This window comes from Rhinolophus sinicus, chromosome 1 (assembly GCF_057876585.1).
Source record: "Rhinolophus sinicus isolate RSI-liver-muscle chromosome 1, RSI-T2T, whole genome shotgun sequence".
Taxonomy (NCBI): Eukaryota; Metazoa; Chordata; class Mammalia; order Chiroptera; family Rhinolophidae; genus Rhinolophus; species Rhinolophus sinicus.
The window spans coordinates 133,124,184-133,143,680 of record NC_142501.1 but is presented as its reverse complement, the minus strand read 5'-3'; the positions used below and the strand labels follow the sequence as shown (position 1 = coordinate 133,143,680).

Here is a 19,497-nt window from a genome sequence, read left to right as displayed (position 1 = left end):
ATGAGGGACCCAAGACTTCCTTGAAGGTTATGAGACGTGTCCAGATGGAAGGCTGGACACCCTATATTCTGAATCCCTGCTTTCCCATTACCCTGAACTCCTCTTCTCCTGTTTCTTCTTCCTCTTCCTTCTCACTACCAGGTACCCACTCACAGATAAGAGGTATTTTCCTTTCTCCCATTCTTTTCTAATGTCAGTTGGTTAGAAATAGCTGGGAAGAGGGGAGATAATTTCAAGTGAGAAAGAACACAGACAAGAACCCACGATGACAAGGAAAGAAAACAAACTGTTATTAAGGAACAAGCGGGAGAGACCTTGTTGGGTAACGAAACTCTTCTTAATCTGGATTGTGGTGGTGGTTACACAGATCTATACATGTGTTAAAATTGATAGAACTGTACGCTCCTCTCCCAATCAATTTTACTGTGTGATAATTTAAAATAAAAATAAATTCAGAAAAACAGAAAACAAAGTGTAGACCTGTGCAAGGACTTCATGCCTCCAGTATTTCCTATCTTCCTCAATAGTTATAGGGACATGTGATGATGATCGAAGCTATAAGTGAGTGACTTGTTACAAAAGACTCACCAAATTTATGCATATGCTGATTTCCAAGACTACATATTGTGAATGTTCCGTTTTTGTTGTTTTGTTTTTTTTTACTAGCAAAAGATATGTTTGGCAGCAAGACAGTTGGTAACTTTTTTTTTTTAATGTTGGTGTGACACTTGAATATTTTCTTTTATTAAGTATTAAGCTATTGTACAATTTTTGTTATACTATTATCTTATTTGCTTCCCCATATAGATGTAGCTGAGTAAACCGTAAGGTTAATAAGGGTCATGTTTTTCTCTCTCTTGCTTGACTCATGTGTTTTACTTACTGGAAAAAGCGTTGATAACCAGCAAAGGCTCTTAACCTTGCCATATGTAAATATGCTATTTCAGAAATCTGGCTGCATAATCTTGTATATTCCTGTTTCCAACATTGATGTTGAGCATACCTGAGCACTTAAGACCTAAGACCCACTTGGCACAAGTTAACACTCTTTGTTACCTACCTTCCTTTGCCCAGAGACTGTTTTTTGGCTCATTTACCCTTTCTCCAAATAAGCTTCCTTCCAGACTTGCCACATTTGATTTGCTCTGTTTCCTTTGTCCCTTTCTTCTCAAATGGGGTGGCTCACATTACTTATTTTTTATTATGTTACCAGTTCTCCCATCTTCTCTGTCATCACATTTATCTGGGTGGATCATGATTCATGTTCTACTCTTAGTGACACGTAATTTTAATATGACGTAGCAGTTAAGAAAAATGTCATCTCTTCTTTTACATAGTAGTATTTATTGTAATCCATTCCTCAGATTCAGTTTCTGTTTCCAATTCTGAGAAATCACCTTCTAAATGCACTATCTCAAATGATGAAAGTTATGGACATTTCTTTAATATGAGCTGTTGTTCAACACAGCTTTGTTCCTGTTAAATTACCCGTGTGAATGTGACAGCAAAGAAATATAAGGGATTCATAGGTAAATTTTTTTTAATTTAAAAGAGAATAGTTTTTTCTTTTAAAATAGCTTTCAATCAGAGTTGTCTAGGAGAGTCAAAGATATAACCTGTTCATTTGGTTCTACCTTCTCATATGGAAAATCTTGCGGGATCTTTCTCATTAGAGACCTTGTACTTTTTCTTCTTTTTAGTGTACAGTTGGATGATTTTTTAAAAAATTAATGACTTTATTTTTTCAGAATAGTTTTAGACTTACTCAGAAATTGAGTAGTTAATAGAGTTCCCATTTAACCTCTAGCCGACCTTCCCAGTTTTTCCTATTAACATCTTACATAATATGGTACATTTGCTATAATTAATGAATCTATTTTGGTATATTGTTATTAATTAAAATCCATATGTTTCAAATTTTCTTGGTTTTTACCTAGTGTCCTTTTTCTGTTCTAGGATCTTATCCAGGATACCACATTACATTTAGTAGTCATGTCTCCTCCTGGCTGTGACAATTTCTCAGACATCTTGTTTTTGATAACCTTCACAGTTTGAGGAGTACTGGGCAGATGTTTTGTAGAATGCCCCCCAGTGGGAATTTGTCTGATGTTTTTCTCATGATTAGATTGGAAAACATGGGCTGGGGGGAGGAAGATCACAGAGGTGAAGTGCCATTCTTACCACATCACATCAAGGGAACATACTATCAACAACGAGTTATTACTAAAGTTGACCTTAATCATCTAGCTGAGGTGGTATTTGTCAGGTTTCTGCACTATAAAGTTACCCTTTTAAAATTCTCTTTCCATATTGTAGTCTTTGGAAGGAAGTCACTCTTCCTGGTTCACACTTAAAGAGTGAAGAGTTAGCCTCCCCCTCCTTTGTGGTGAGGTATCTACACAATTTATTTGGAATTCTCCTGCATGAGATTGTTCTTTCGCATTTAGTAATTTATTCAATCATTTATTTATATTAGTGTGCACCCATTGATATTTTATACTTTGGGTTATAATCCACTACTATTTTATTTTCTTGCTCAAATTGTTCTAGCTTTGGCCATTGGGAGCTCTTTCAGTTTTGTGCCCTTTGATATATAACTCCTATCAATGTGGATGCTTTTATTTTTGAGTACTTCTGTACTTTCTTACACTACAATATTCTCCAGGCTTATCTTGTGTATTCCTGCCCCTATCCTACAGTCACATATTTTTTCTGGAGACTTTCACTTTTATAAGTACAAAATAACTCTTTAATCAGCTATCCAAACATGAAAACTATTCTATAGTATCTCATGTTTTTAAGTTTACTAGAAACAAAAGGTGGAAATATGTTTAATAAATGGTGTAACCAGGAAATGCAAATTCCCAGTAAAGATTTAAGAAAAGATAATTCAGATTTAGTGTATGGAATATAAAAATGAGATAAATTGAAATTATAAATGTCCCAGAAAAATTAGGGCTGCTTGGGTTTTATGTCTATATAGGAAGCTTATGAAGACAGGGAATGATTCTGGTTGGATTCTTCAAATAGTAGGTAAAGGGAGATTATGAAATGAACTTGGAAAACTTTAAAAGAGAAAATTATGTATACTCGCAAGTAGAAAATGAATAGAAATGGACATACTTTGTTTACCGATTTAAGAAATGATATTTAGAGATATTCTACTTAAAATATTTTTCAATAATTTTCCTCTTTAAATATTAATTTATAAATTACTTTGCCTGACTAAGAATTATTTAAGTGTTTCATAAAGATCAGTAGCTAGCTACAAAATAGCATATCTATAATGTGATCTGACTTGTGTAAAAATGTTTAATCATATTCAAGGAAAATGTCTTGAGGAATATTTATCAACCTAAATATGATTATCTATTTCTGTAATATTAGTTGTTTTTTTTAAAACAAAGAAACACTTATTACTTTTGAAATCAGAAAAAAATAAAGAAATTCAATAAGCATTATACAAAGTCCAAACATATTTTAGTCATATATGTAGTCTTGCTAAAAAGTGAAACAAGAAAAAAATTTATAAGTGAACTAGGGTTTGAGGTTAGTTTTCGGGTGAAGACCAAGCATTGCTTAAAGGGGTGGCTTGAAGGGTTCTTCACAGGATGCCTTTTTTTGGGGGACGGGGGAAGGAAGAAGTAATCTCAATTTAATATTATGGGTTTGGATGCTGTAACTTTTTTAGAAATGTAATTTTCCTATTATATTGGCTGGATAAGCTATCCAAAGGTGAGAGATCTCTGGGCTTTGGAACTACAGAAGTGTTGTAGTGATTCATGTTTGGCACCATTCATGCTAGTCTGAATCTTAGCTAAAATTTAAAAGGAAAGTGGTGCGAGCAGAGGTGGTTTATGAGTCAGAGCAACAGTTTTCAAACTGGTCTCTGGACCACTTTACACTTTTAAAAAATTATTGAGGTACTCAAAGAGCTTGTGTTTATGTGCATTATATTTAATAGTTACCATTCTAGGATTAAAAAGAGAAATCTAAGAAATCTAGTTATTAACTAAAAAATAATAAACCCAAACATATGTTAACATAAATTGCATGTTTTTCTGAAAAGTAACTGTATTTTCCAAAATAAAAAAAATTTAATGAGAAGAATGGCATTGCTTTCCATTTTGCCTATCTGTTTAATATCTGGCTTAAAAGAAGATAACTAGATTCTCTATGATTGAGGTGTATGAAGAAAATATGAGGCCTTAGGAGGAGAATTTAATAGTATTTTCGGATGAGTGTGGATATTCCTCTCTGACACTACAGAAAATTTGACAAGTGGTAGTTTCTTAAAGGTTAGTTGTAATGAGTCTAAAACCAAATCAAGGAAACTTTTGTATTTTGTTTTTTATGTGCACACATACACACACACACACACACACACACACACGCACACCCCTATCTATCCACTGGTCTGTCTTGAAATTTGAATGGATCTTTTACTCATGCATGCTTTTGTAATGTCCTGCATCGGTCATTTGGAAAATATTGGTTCATTGTGGCATGTAGCTCTTCTATACGTTGACATATCTCATAAAACATCCAAAAGTCACATTTATTAATAGCACTACAGTCTCAACAGAAAAGTCTTTAAGCTTTCAAGCTCGTGGTGGTGAACACTAGTTTTCCAAATTTTGAAATTTTACTTAAAAGCTATATTTTGGTATTGGCAACAACTACTGTCAGCTGTTTTGCTTGAGGTGCTAGGCTCACTTTGTTTATTTTGGAGAAATATTTGTCAATTCCCAAGTCAGAGTAATATTAGTTTGTCTGTCAGTTGTTCTTTCAAGGGAAAATGATATTCCATGAAAAAAGCAGCTAGTTCAGATGACACGTCAGCTACACAAGTGTCTTTCTTCTATAACCATCCTACTTTGGTATATAGCAGAAGTATATGTGTACTTCCCTTTTCTTCACTCAAAATATTAGAAAGACATGTACACAGGGTTGACATTTATAAAATTAATACTTTTTACTACTTCATCCAGGACGTTCCTAAATCAATTAAAAAAACAAAACAAAACTGGGAGTGTGTGGCAGTGAAGCATACAGCGATCCAATGACCACTAGGACAGCTTTGTGCCATTCTCTTGATTCTTGCTAAGGCAGTATCAGCAGTGTTACTGTTGCTTGGCACCATCAGTACAAATGTGAACCCAATAAAAAAGAGAAAGAACATGTTGTATTATTATTTTTAAACTTGGGACCCCAAAAAGGTCTTGGAGATTTCAAGATGTCTGGGGATCACCCTTTGAGAATTGCTGAATTAAAAGAGGGAGAACATGTGAGAAAAAAGGTCATATAATGGAAACAAATGGTTGAATTGAATTTAGTGTATAATAACTTTATTAAAATGAAGTTCAAGGGCCATGAGAAGCAGATTAGAGAGGAGAAAGACTGGTGGGATTTATCAGGGCAGGAGACAGGGCCTCGAAGGATGGGTACAAATAGTTTGATAAAAGAGGGTTGGAAGGGACAGGCTTGCTGGAAACGTACAAATGAGGAACTGACCCATAGTCTGACAAGACTGACCACTGAGATCTTGTGGTTACGAGAGGCAGATAAGTAATATAGCGAGGCTTTTGTTCCATCGTGTATATGGGAAGGTGCTAGGTAAATCCATATTTTTGTCGACATTGCCGTTTAAAATTGTAAGGGAGGAAAACCCTTTAGACTTGGTATAATGGTGGTGGTGGGGAGGTGGGGAGTCAGTGGTCAAGACTGAGAGAAGTTCCTTTATTGGAAATACCTTAACGTTTCAGAATTTGTCTACAGATGAAAACCCACTAGCAAAGGAGTGTGTCAGAGAGAAAAACAGTATTGCTCATGTATTTCTGATGATTTGAACGCCCCATGGAAGTGGTGTGGCAACGAGATTGTGGTGCCTGAGAATATTCACATACCAGTAGGTCTGAAACAACTCAAAGGAAAACACTTTTGTTGAAAACACCTTTCTGACCTACTGTCATTAGCATGTCATCCCCAAACGTGCTGAGTACTGAGTCTCTTGAGCTCAGCGAACCGTGATTGCCTCCTTCACAGCGAGGACCGCAAGGAGTCCCTCCGGATTCCGTGTTGATTTCCGTGGCCTTTCGCAATTGCACTAAAGCAGGCTCCCTGCGCTTGCCGTAACGGGGACGCTACCATTGCGCCGCAAGGGGGGGACTCGGAGGCGGCGGAAGAGGGAGCGCGGAGGGTGTGTGTCGGGAAAGCCCGGCGCTTGGGAGGACGATTGTTTCACGGATCCAGCACCCAGCCCGTTCTTTCCTACCCACCCCCCTCCCCTTCGCCCCTGGCCCGTCGGGGCTTCTCTGTGTCTCCGCGCGGCGGCAGGTGAGCGTCCGGCGCGCGGGCTCCCGGGCTTCGCGGCGCACCCCCCGTGTCTCCGGGGCGGGTGGCGGCGGCCGGCCGGGGAGGCGGCCTCGGGCACAGTAATGGCAGCGCTGTGAGCAGGGGAACGCGAGTGACAGCCGCCGCCGCCGCCCACCTTCCTCGCCGGGGCTTCGTCCTTCATTCTTTCGGGCTGCCTCCCCTCCCCTTGCCCCCTGCCCCTTGTCCTGCTTCTGCGGAAGGTAACCCCGCTGAGGGTCGGGGAGTCCGGCTGCAGGCGCCGGGAAACTTCCTTACCGGTTGATGGGTGGCGGAGATTGGGCGGAGGAAAGGAGTTGGGGGCGAGGAGGGGGGAGGGGCGAGGAGGGGAGGAGGGTGGTCGAGGAAGATGGTTAGTGACCCTGGCTACCCTGAGTGCTGACCCCTAAGCCCGCCACCCCCTGGCCTGGATTCCGGGCCTCCCCAACCCGGCCTTGGGCGCCCCTCCCTCGGCCCCATTTTCCTCCGAAGGAGGGAAGGTGAGAGTGTGTCTACTCATCTGCTTATTTACGTGCTCACAGGGCTACACAACTCTGTTTGGCGGGGAGGGCATCCATCGCTTACATCCTTACCATGAGTATTTTCACTTTTGTTTCCGCAGACAGCGGAGATTGGTAGCTTTGGGGAGCCGACGTGCATGCTCGACCTGTGTCCACATTTAGGGTCTGGTGAAATAAGACCCTTAGGCTCTCTTCGGGGCACTGACACCCTGGGGAGTGTGGACCGTTCCCTGCCACCCCACAAATACGTGCATGTGCACATAACACATCTGTGAGTTGCAGGCTGTTATTATTAACAACGACAGCCTTCAATTCGTGGATTTCCCCCATGGGTTGGTCCTATTACCAGTTGAAGGGCAGTACTTCGGAAGTTTAAATTTTGAAGATATACACTGTTAACATTTACTATAGATTCTTTGACTTGACAGTATAAAAATCTTGGAACTAGACCTGTCCCAAACCAACATTCATAGTAAACTATAGGATATAATCACTTTGTTCTGATTGACTACTGACTGCATAATAGCCATTTAAAAACACTCAAAAAACGGTTCCCTAACCTCAGAATCGCAAATGCCTTTCTAAGACAGACGAATGAACAGAGTGGTTATACTTCGCTTCTTTTGCCCAAATACAGTGTTTGGAACACCCTTCCAAAAGAGTCACAGATGAAATAACAGGTGTACACCATGTTTTGAGTTACCCTTTTAAAATTTTTTTTCAGATGTTGTTTATAAGTTGGGGGGACATTTCTACAGTGTGCATGTACACAGTGTGTGAAAAATACCTTTTCTGTATGTTTGAATGTTCACCTGCATCTGAAATACTCTTACTTCACTCCACCATCGCTGGTGATTTTCAGTGTTTTATAAATGTGAAGATAGTTTATCCGTGTCTTTTATTCTCACCAGCCTGTCACTAAATTAAATCTTGTAGACCTTCTTTAAAGTCAGTTTTGCCTTATCTATCACTTAAGTATTTATTAAGCATGCGATTTTTATGCCAAGCATTGTTGCAGGCTTTAGGGATACAAAAATACACAAGACACATGAAATTTCTGCCCTCCTGGAGCTTTAATTCTGGTGGGGAAGGGAGAGACACAATAAATAAGAAATAAAAGTAATGTCAGAGAATCATAAATGTTTTGAAGGAAATAAAATTGGGAGTTGTGGTAGTGAGTGGGAGAAGACTGCTTTAATTGCTGTGGTCAGAAAAGACCTGTCTAAGGTGACCTTTGAGCTGATATCTGAAAAGGCTGAGGGATTTAGCCTTTGGAAATCTGAGGGAAGAGTGTTCCTGTTTGAGGGAACAACAAAGGGAAATGCCTGGAGGTGGTATCGAGCTTGGGTTCACAAACCGAAGGAAGCTCAGTGAGGGTGGGCTCTTGTAAAAGATAAGTGAGGTCACAGCCTACACCAGATTGTATGAGGTCTTATCGTCCAAAGGCCTTTGGCTTTTATTTTCAAAGTACATTGAAAAGCTATTGGAATTTTTGTAAAGCTGGGAGTGATAGGGCCTGATTTACAGTGACTATGGGGGAGATTGGCTAAGAGGAAAAAGAAAGCAGGGAGACCAGTGAAAAAGGTGTGGCAGGTTGAGTAGTTTGAGTATTAGAGACAAGTAAAAAAGGATTTGCCATATATTTTGGAGTTAAAGGTATTTATTGAACTTGTGGTGTGGATGGAAGTGCTATTGGTTGGGACAGAAGTGATTTCTGGGCTTTTGGCTTCAACTGAAGGATGGTGGGGAAGAAGTGAAGAAAGCAGGTTGTTACACGGGGATAGGGTAGGATTGGACATGTTAAGTAGGACCTATTAGATGTAGGACCTAGTAGCTGTTCAAGCAGAGGTGAGAAGTAGGCAATCGGATGTACAAGTCTGGAATTAAGTGGAGAAGTTAAGGAGTATTTCATTCAACAAACATTTTTCAAGCACCCGCTATGGACCAGGCAGTGGGAATATAGTAGTGAAGAAATAGACAAAAATCTCTGCCTTCATGAGACTTGAATTTAGTGGGGAGAGAAAGATAGAAATGGGGAATCATCAGCATTTATCTGTTGGGTTATTATATTTGTGTTTTGAATAAAAACTTCATATGATTCAAAATATAAAATGTTTGATGGAGGTATAGAATGAAAATCTCTTCTATTTGTCCTGTCACTCAGTTTTGGTTGGAGCCAGGATTGGTGTTTTCTTTCTTATCCTTACAAAGATGTATTTTGTGCGTGTATAAGCAAATACAAATATATTCTTCTGCCCACTTTGCAAAAGTGGTAACATACTTCACCTGCTTTGACACCTTGTATTTTTTAGAACATTCAATAGTATTTAAAAGTTATGAAACAGGATAGGACCACCTAAAGAAACAAGGTAGAAAGCGGGGACAACGCCAGGGGGCACTGCAACATTTTCTGACTTAGTTCCTGTTCCCTTTGAGCTTTGGACCTATAGATGTGGAGTTATTTAAAGAGCTGTTGGTTTTTGCGAGACATTTAAGGAAAGTTGGCATTTTTTCTTTTGTGTTCCCCCTTTCATATCTGTCTGTTGTATTTATATGCTGGAAAAGTGATTATTATTGAAAGCAGTGTTTTCATGTATGTACTGTCATTTAAAATCAAGTAAATTGATGACAGGATTAGGCCTTGAATCTTAATATTTTTGACTGGCTAATGTTAAATCTTGGAAAAACAAGCAGAAATTTAGAAAGTTATTATGGGAGTTATAACAAGTTATTGAAACTTGAGATGTATGACTCAATTCTCTCTCAGTAATCAGTTATCACAATATCTATTCAGAGTGATCTGGCTCTTTGCCTGGGTTTTGAATCGTAATAGTGATGTTGCTGTTACATTGCAGATGTTAGCACAACATAATCCTTGTGTTACTATCTTTAATATATAGACGCATCCTATGTTCCTACTTTGACTTGGAAAGGCCTATCGGAGATACTAGAACAGTGCAGTTCCTTTGGTTCTTAAAAGTTTGGAAATAGTGGGTGCTGTTAAGATCATGATGTAGCATCTGCAGCAACTTTTGGGGTGCAGTTAAACCCTGTTGATTGAGTCACCTGGAGGAGGGGAGATGGAGATTTTAATTTGCTTTAAGCATTATTTTGAAGAATTGAAAATCCAGACTCATAATGTGTTCGTTCGCCACTGAATTTATAACACTTTCTGTAGTGGTTGACATTTTGATTTTCATTTTGATTTTCAGTTAGCTGCCTTTAGCCAGATACTTTCTATATAAATTAACCTACCTGTTTTTTTCTGAGATTGTTCTTGGTTTAATAACTCTTTAGTTCAATTTGATTTTTTTGTGGTTCTTTTTGTTATTGTTATGTCTCTTTTATTTAGATTTTTTTTTTTTTATTATTATTGAGGAGGGGGAACAGGACTTTATTGGGGAACAGTGTGTACTTCCAGGACTTTTCAAGTCAAGTTGTGTCCTTTCAGTCTTAGTTGTGGAGGGCGCAGCTCAGCTCCAGGTCCAGTTGCAATTGCTAGTTGCAGGGGGCGCAGCCCACCATCCCTTGCGGGAGTCAAACCGGCAACCTTGTGGTTGGAGAGGACGCGCTCCAACCAACTGAGCCATCCGGGAGCTCAGTGGCAGCTCAACTCAAGGTGCCGTGTTCAATCTTAGTTGCAGGGGGTGCAGCCTACCATCCCTTGCAGGAGTCGAGGAATCGAACTGGCAACCTTGTGGTTGAGAGCCCACTGGCCCATGTGGGAATCGAACCGGCAGCCCTCAGCGTTAGGAGCATGGAGCTCCAACCGCCTGAGCCACCGGGCCGGCCCCTACTTACTTATTTGTATTGCCTGAGATTAAAGTAAGCATCTAGTTTCTGTGTTGGAGAAATACAATCTTTGATAGAAAATATTTAGTAGTACTTTTTTTGGAGTATTAGATACTAATTATTGCATATAGGACTACTGTATGAAATATGTGTAGTGAGCTTGTTAAGCTTACTTAAATTCTGTAAATGTATAGGTGTTAATGTCCTATTTGAAGATTTTAGTTATCCAAAGGATTTTCATTTCTATACTTTAACAGTATAAATGATGTTACTGTTGTTATTGAATCATTAGATTATAGTCTGTGTGTGTCATAACTTTTTATCAGTCAGGTTGATAGTTATCATTTTTATTTCTTTTGTCAACTGTAAGCTTCTCCTTCTTCACTTCTTCTTTTTTTGTTCTAATTTAATTGCACTTTGACCAGAGAATGTGTTCTGCATGGTATGGAGTATTTCAGATTTGCTGAGACAACTGGAAGCTTCTTGAAGGCAACATTTCTAGCACTTGGTAGAGTTCTGGATGGAATGCAGCAAATAGATAATAAGGATCTATTATCTTGGTGACTTACAGTTATGTTCTAATGTAGGTTGCTTTCCAAATAATGAAATACTGGATTTACCCTGTAAATTGATTGAATTTATCAACTTTGTTTTAATTCAGTTGAAGGTGAGAAAGTACAAGGTACATCTTAAAACCATTTTTTTTAAATTTTGAAATAATTTTAGACTTAAAGAGAAGTTGCAAAAATGGTACAAAGAGCTCAAATATACCCTTCACCCAGCTTTTCCTAATGTTAACAACTTCTGTCAACCAGAACACAATGTTCAAAACCAGGAAATTCAACAGTGGTACAATACTATGAACTAAACTACTGACCTTACTTGACTCTCACCAGTTCTCCCGCTAATGTCCTTTTTGTGTTTCTGGATTTTATCCAGGATCAGACATGGCATTTGGTTGAGTCTCCCTGGTCTCTTCTGATCTGACAATCTTTTCTCATCTTTTGTGACCTGCACAGTTATGATGAGTGTGATCAGTTATTTTGTAGAATGTCTCGCAATTTGAATTGTCTGATGTTTTCTCATTATTAGTTTGAGGTCATGCATTTTTGGGAAAATACTGCATACGGAAGTGATGTTGAGTCCTACTCGGTGCATTATATCAGAGGGTCCAGGCTGTCAGTACATCCTCTTAGAGATGGTGTTAACTCGTTTGGTTAACGTCATGTCTGCCAAAATTCTCCACTTGTAAAATTAGTATTTTTTCTCTTTGTAACTACTTGCTATCTTGGGGAGATTCATTGAAACTATGCAGGTATCCTGTTCTTCTAAAGCTTTTGCTCACTCATTTCAGCATTCTTTGTTAGACAATTTATTGGGGTTTGCTTGATGGTGATTTTATATTTTTCTAATTTCCTTCTACATTTATTAGTTGGAATTTTTCTGTAAGGGAGAACAGCCCCCTCTCTGCACTTATTTATTTAGCAATTTGTTTATGGCAGTATTGTTATAGATATTTGTTTCATTCTATGGTTTATAATCTAATACTATCATTATTTGTGGTGTTGCTCAGATTGTTCCAGGATGGCTGGCCTTCAGGTTGACTCTCTGTGTTTTCAACTTGTTTCATCTTCGTTAGCCCTGAAATCAATCATTTTTCCAAGAAGCTCTGATTCCTTGTTGGAGAATGGTATTTAGAAACCAAGATCTGGATGCTATGTGTGCTCATTGTCACTGGGCTGTCGTTGCTCCTAGGCCCTCTCAGTGGTAGGGCTAGAAATACGGGGTGGGGGGGTGCCAAAAAATGTATACAAGTGGACGCTTTGGTCAGCGTGGCTCAAGCAGTAGTTCTCCGTAATCAGAAGTGTCTGGACGCTGATGGTAACCACTCTGAGCACCTCTTGTAATTGCAGAAGTCAAACGTGACTTGTATTCATCTTTTGTTATCAGTATATATTGAGTATTACAATTTTAATAGTTTTTTCCTTTCTTAAAATGTGTATACATTTTTTGACACCCTCTGTATATGTATGTATATTAATCCATGCATACATAAACATCTGTTTATTTCTATATCTTTTTATCTGTTTGTGTGTATTAAAAACCATGAGTTTATACTGATAACTATTCTAGTCAAACACTGTAGAGTGTATGCTAGTTGTCCCCTTTGATTTATAACTGGTATTTTCTGATAGTGAGAATAGAGCATACTTTTCTAATAGTCATAATAATCATAGAAGTAGTATGAAGTTACCAAAATAATGAATACTGTGACAACAGGAAAAGATAGCCAAGTAATCCTCAGCCATGGAAAATTTAAGCTATATCTCAAAGCAGTTCTCCTTTGGTCTGTCTGAACCAAAAATAATGATATTTTGTCTTCATAGTTTTAAGTATTGTTTTGATTATTAAGCATCCATTTAAAGTTTTTTAGAGAGCAGTTTGCACTGAGATTTAGATACTTTCTTTTGCGTCAGAATTTTTTGGTCCATTTAAGTGCTTAGAATAAGGACAGTTGCTTTTTTATTTTGTATTTTTGTGTGTGTGTGGTAAAATATATGTAACGTAAAATTTACCATTTTATTGATTTTTTAAGTGTGCAGTTCACTGGCATTAACTGCACTCACAGTGTCCCTGTCACCACCATCTATTTCCAAAACGTTTTCAGTTCCCTGAATAGAAACTACAGCCTTTAAGCAGTAACTCCTCGTGCCCGCCAATACTTTGGTAACTGCTAATCTACTTTTTGTCTTTATGAATTTGCCTATTGTAGATACCTCATATAAGTAGGATCATAAAATATTTGTCCTTTGTGTCTTGCTTTTTTGGTTTGATATAATGTCTTCAGCGTTCATCCCTGTTGTAGCATGTGTCAGAACTTTTCTATGACTGAATAATACTCCATTTATTGTGTGTACCACATTTTGGTTATCCATTCTTCTGTTGATGGGCACTTGAGTTGTTTCCACCTTTTGGCTGTTGTGAATAATGCTGAAGTGAATATTGGAGCACACGCATCTTTTCCAGTCTCTGGAGTGCAGTTGCTGGATGCATAGGATAATTTTGTGTTTAGCTTTTTGAGGACCTGTTAAACTGGTTTCCATAGTGGCGGTACCGTTTCATGTTCCCGCCAGCAATGTTCTAGGGTTCCAGTTTCTCCATATCTTCTCCAACGTTAGTTATTTTCCATTTTTTGTTTGTTTTGATAACAGCTATCTTATTGAGTATGAAGTGGTATCACTTGGTTTGGATTTATGTTTCCCTAAGCACTTGTGATGTTGCACATCTCTTCATGTGCTATTGGCCATTTGTGTATCTTCTTTGGAGGAATGTCTATCAAGTTTTTTTATTTTATTTTTTTTATTTTTAAATGTCAATTCAAATCTTTTCCCCATTTAAAAAAAAATAAATTTTATTGGGGACCAGTGTGTTTCTCCAGGGCCCATCAGCGCCAAGTCGTTGTCCTTCAGTCTGGTGGAGGGCGCAGCTCACTGGCCCATGTGGGAATTGAACCGGCAACCCTGTTGTTCAGAGCCATCCAGCGGCCCCTCAAGTCCCTTTAAATTGGATTTTTGTTGTTGTGGAGGTATAGTTCTCTATATACTCTTATCAGACATATGATCTGCAAATATTTTCTCCCATCCTGTGGGTTGTCATTTCACTCTCTTGGTAGTGTCCTTTAATGAATGAAAGTTGTAAAATTTTGATAAAGACCAATTTATCTGTGATTTTTCTTTTGTTACCTGTGCTTTTGGCATCATAGCCAAGAAATCATTGATAAATCCATTGTCACAAAGCTTTTTTTATGTGTTTTAAGAGTTTTATAGTTTTAGCTCTTAAATACAGGTCTTTGATCCATTTTGATTAATTTTTGTATGTAGTGTAAGTAAGGACAGTATATTTTGCCTGGGTTACCAATAGATGGCTTAATATTGGCACTTACAGATAGATAGCTGCAAACGTCGACGAGCTTGAAATTTAATTTTTAGAGGGCTAAAAAAATGCAGTTATAAAAAAGATAATCAAGGATGAAGGAAATTGTATGGCCTTATGATGAAAGGGATTGCATTGTTCTCTGTCTGAAACAGAGAAACATTAAAGTGAGCTGCTTATGAGAAAAATGGAATGAAAGAAAGCCTTTTAATGGGTAATACGGCAATAACGTATGAGAGAGTGAAGGCATAGAGAGTTCAGCAGCAGTCCAGTTTTGGTCTTCATTAGGTTCAAAAGCATGGACGGAAAAGGAGAATTAAAGAGAAGAGTAGAAAGTAATGCTACCTAATCTTAGCTTTGTCCAGTGAACCTGAAATGTATTTATAAATACTGTGTTTTATACTATTTTCATGTTGTGCGGATGGAGAAAACGAAAGAGCATCTAGCCTAGGATCACAGTGTCATCGACAGAGCCAATTTAGAGGATTCGTTTCTTGGCTCACAAACTTCTCATTTTGAGACCAAAATTTTTTCTTTTTAATGTTTTAACATTTAGCAGAAACTTCCTCGGCCGCCCTAAGGCTTTTTGGGTGCGACGTGCCTTCTAGGGGGCTGTACTATCGTAGATCCGTCCATTTCCTCTGAGCCAACTCTAGTTTCTACGACTGGCAAATAATAAAAAGCGCAGTAGAGGGCAGCGAATAAGAGCTTTCTGTTTGAAGCCAGGTAGATCCGGGTTCAAATTCTGGCTTTGGTAGTTAGTAGTTCTGTGTATTTTACCCTAATTTGCTAAATGTCAGTCTGTCATCTTTAAAACAAGGAGAATAATAGTAGCTATTTTAGGGCTATTCAGAGGAGTTAATGCGATAATGTATATAATGTGTTTAGCATAGTTTCTTGAATATATGTGGTTAATAAAGGGTTGCTTTATTATTTTATTCACAACTCTGTAATTAGACGCTGTTATGATGATGGTACAGAATTGGCAGAGTACATCCTGCTGAGTGCCCCTCCTGTGGGAAAATGGTGTCATTATGTCAAATTCATTCTTGTAACTTGCTTTATTGGGTTGTCTTGATTCTTTACGTTAAAGGACACTTAAGTGAAAGAATGGGACTGTAAGAGGTTGTGTTGTCCATACTGCAAACTGTCTTGGGGATTTTAAACACAAAGTAATCCGCACAGTTGGTATGTATCTGCCTTAGCTGGATAATATATTTTTATCCTCTATGTCTGTGTCTTCTATAGCAGTGCCAGGACGTAAGTGGGAATTAATATGTTATATAGAATCTGGCACAGAGATTAATTTGCGCCAGACCAGTTGAGAAATAGTGATAAATAAAGTTGATAAGAATTGGAAGGTGAAGCAAGGATTCTGGATTTTATTACATTCAATAAAACACCGCTAGAAACTGGTTAGAGTGTGATCCCCTTCCTCCATAAAAGCAGTGTAACACCATAACCAAGAAAAGAAAAAAGAAAACAACTCAGATAAAGCAAGGAAAATTACCACTAAACTTAGCATCTTAGCCTAACATTTGTGAGAAAAGATTTAAATCCAAGGTTTTTCATATATGGGTGACTTAATTTAGCTTTCAAAAGAATAGGATAACAAACATTGCAAGTCACTGGGTAGTACAAAGAGAGGGTGGCTAGAGAACCCTTTTTAATATTTGGATAGAAGGTCAGGCATAGAAAAAAAGAAGAGCTCTGAATGTTTTGATTACTTGTGAAAGGGCTGGTTGGTCACAGCTTTGGCCTGCATGCCAGGTGGGCTTGCCTACCCATGAGGGACTAAGACAAATTCAAGTTCTCTAACTCATCTGAGAGACGTATATGAGAATAATTACTTTTTAAGGCTAGTTGGTGCCTTGAATTCTTGCCTAGATTATTGAAAAAAGAAAAAAGTGAGAAAGCAAGTAAAAAGATATTAAACTTCATGCTGATAAGAGCGATGTAAAAAGTTGAAGTACAGTCTGTTCAGACTTGTGGGAGAATCTCAAGTTCACTGAGGAGAGAAGGGTCTTTAATTCTAGTCAAGTAGGTTTATTTTGGACCAAAATACCTTTTATAACTTATTTATTGTACTATAAATACATTCCCTACTCCCCACTGTCTGCCCTCCTTTTTTTTAGACTAAGGTATTCTTCCTTTCCAGCTGGGATTGATGACAAGCTACTGTATTTCTCTTTACTGTTTTTTACCCCAACTTCCTCTCTATCTCTTTTTTTTGGAACATAACTATATTAGAAATTCGTAAGAAAGAAAGTTATATGGTAGAAATTACATTTGTGGAGTATTTTGAGCTCTGTGGCTCAAATCTTATTGCAACAAAAAGCATTGTACCCTGAGCCTCCAAATAAAGATATCTCTTGGCTATGTCTAATGGCTCACTCATTTGATACAATAAGATGAGTGTTTAGATGAATTCTTGGAGTCTATCTTCATATGAAATTACAGTAGCATTTTTGGTCAGCGTGCACCAGAGGCAGCTTTAGAAATGGAAAATGTTACAAAGTTGATCATGCTTTTTTTTGGGTCTTAAGTATTTTCCTTATTTTATGTACTAGAATGGAACCTGCTCTCAACCCTACTGACGTTTAAAAAAACTAATTGTGGTATACAGACTCATGTGGTATACAGACTTGGCCCCATTATTATATTTAATTGGTAATTTTTGGAATGGCCATGTTTTTATTGCAGATTATAGCAATACTGAAATAAAAAGTTATTCGGTGGTTTTCGTTTCTTTTTTCTCTTTTTACTAAGAAGAGAATGACAATGTTGTGTTTAGCCATTTACATTACTGATAATTCTTTTGGAAAGCAGCTGGAATGTGGCACACTGAAACATTTTATCAGTGATTAAGCTATAGTAACACTCATCAGGTTGAGCATGGTTATACATTTTATTAAAATTGCTTGCATTTTAAGTAAAAGATTTATCTAATTATGCACCCGCCTCAGTTCTATACTTAAAATTAAATGCCTTGAGATTCTTTAACTGTTTTACCTGCAGAAATATAATTATCGAGAGCACTTCTTTATATGAAAAATGTCTAAGTCAAGAATAGTGTCACTTCAAATTAAAATCCATCTGATCTTGGCAAAGTTATATCTTTTTTATTTCTGCTATTACTAGTAACTTTGTTTTTAAAGACATGTTTGGGGTGGGAATTTTGTCAGGCTATGTTAACATATAGTAACCTAAAGCTCTGGAAAGTTACGATCCTTAGGGGAAAGGACGATCCTTAGGGGAAAGGACGGTTAGTGACAGGTCAGCTCTTAGTGTTCTCAGGAGTGAAGTATGTGTAGTGAGGAGGAAAACTCAAGCAAAAGAGATTTTAGAACATTTCTATCGGAAATCTAGATAGTTTATTAATTTGTTTTTCCTGATTGCTTCTTTATTCTCATCTTTGCCTTAGGTTACCTAGTTATTCTCTAAGAACTGGTAACTGATTTTAAAATATTTGTTTTTAGAATATTAGTAGTTACTGACTTTCATGGGAAAGGTGTCAGAGTGATAGATTAAGAAAGCACAGTTTTATTTTTTATTACACAATGAAATATTTGATACATACTGAAGATTATAAGTTAAAGTATTTGAAGACTTTAAGGAGGTATAATTAGATTTGCATTTTGGAAAGCTTACATTGGCCACAGTATATGGAATGGACCAAGGGGGCAAAGAGAAATAGGCAGGTCATTTAAGAGGCGATGGCACTAGTCGGGTCAGAGGTGGTGGTTTGGATTAGGGTGATGTCCGTGGGAATGGGAAGACAGGATGGGTTCACAAAATGGTTAGAAGATAGCGTTGGCAGGACTTGTTGATTGATTGGATTGATTTGTAGAGGAGACTAAGGGAAATGAAGAATGATGAATAAAATGTCTAGCTTGAGGAGTGAGGCGGATGATAATGTCATTACTGAGAGGTGGAATACTGGGAAAGGATGGACATGTTGAGTTTGAGGGAATCAGGTTTACTGAGGTATAACTTACACATAGTAAAATTCACCCTAAAAAAGATATATAGTTCTTTGAATTTTGTCAATTTTCGTGGTAGTGTAACCACTGCGACAATCAAGATACAGAATATTTTATTGTCACTGCTATATACGATGTCAGAGGGGTAATAGATTGGGGGCGGGGAGTTATCACCTTGTGAGGGGTGAAATGTGTAACTAGTACATTGTTTTAAAAAGAAACTAATAAAAAAAATATACGACCATTAAATATAAAATGAAATAAGCCCGGTAATTTTTAAGGTATTTAGTGGACACTGTCTTAAGCTTGCTTATTGATAGCTATAGTCTTCTTCACATTATGGTCCGATGTGTCATATAAATTGAATCGCAATATGTAGCCAAATAAATCTATCTTCTTTTACTTAGCAGTATGGTTTTGAAGCTTATCTATTGTTGTCCATGTATCTGTAATTCGTTCCATTTTATTGCTGAATACCGCGGTGTACCATTGTGTGAATGCACCTCATTTTGTTTTTTTATTCACTAGTTCATGGATATTTGGATTGTTTCCAGTTTTGGTCAGTTACAAATAAAGGTGGTCTAAAAATCTCTGTTTAGGTTTTTTGTTAATATATGTCTTCATTTCTTATGTATAAATACACAGAAATGGAATTGCTGGGTCATATGGAAGGTGTATGTTTATTTAACTTTAAATAGAAACTGCCTACGTGGTTATTTCATTTTAAGTTACCATCTGCAGCAAATGAGGGTTTCAGTTGTTCTATGTCCTCCTCAGCATTTGATACTATCAGTTTTTTGAGCCATTCTAATAAGTGTGTGGTGGTATCTTACAGAGATTTTAATACGCATTTCCCTAATGACTAATGATACTGGGCATGTTTTATGTGCTAATTTGCCATGAGTATTTCCGAATTG

General features: G+C 37.6%; 1 protein-coding gene across 2 annotated transcripts in view; it reads left to right on the top strand.

The window, feature by feature from the left end:
* The first annotated feature begins 6,172 nt into the window (after positions 1-6,172).
* CUL2 (cullin 2) overlaps positions 6,173-19,497 on the top strand; it is an 85,622-nt gene continuing 72,297 nt past the window's right edge. The window contains exon 1 of one of the 2 annotated variants that reach the window (XM_074324690.2): positions 6,173-6,336. The gene's annotated coding sequence lies outside the window, so the exon portion shown is untranslated. Of the gene's footprint in view, positions 6,337-6,413; positions 6,576-19,497 lie in introns of those variants that run through there. The other variant, XM_019741741.3, reaches the window with a different exon arrangement.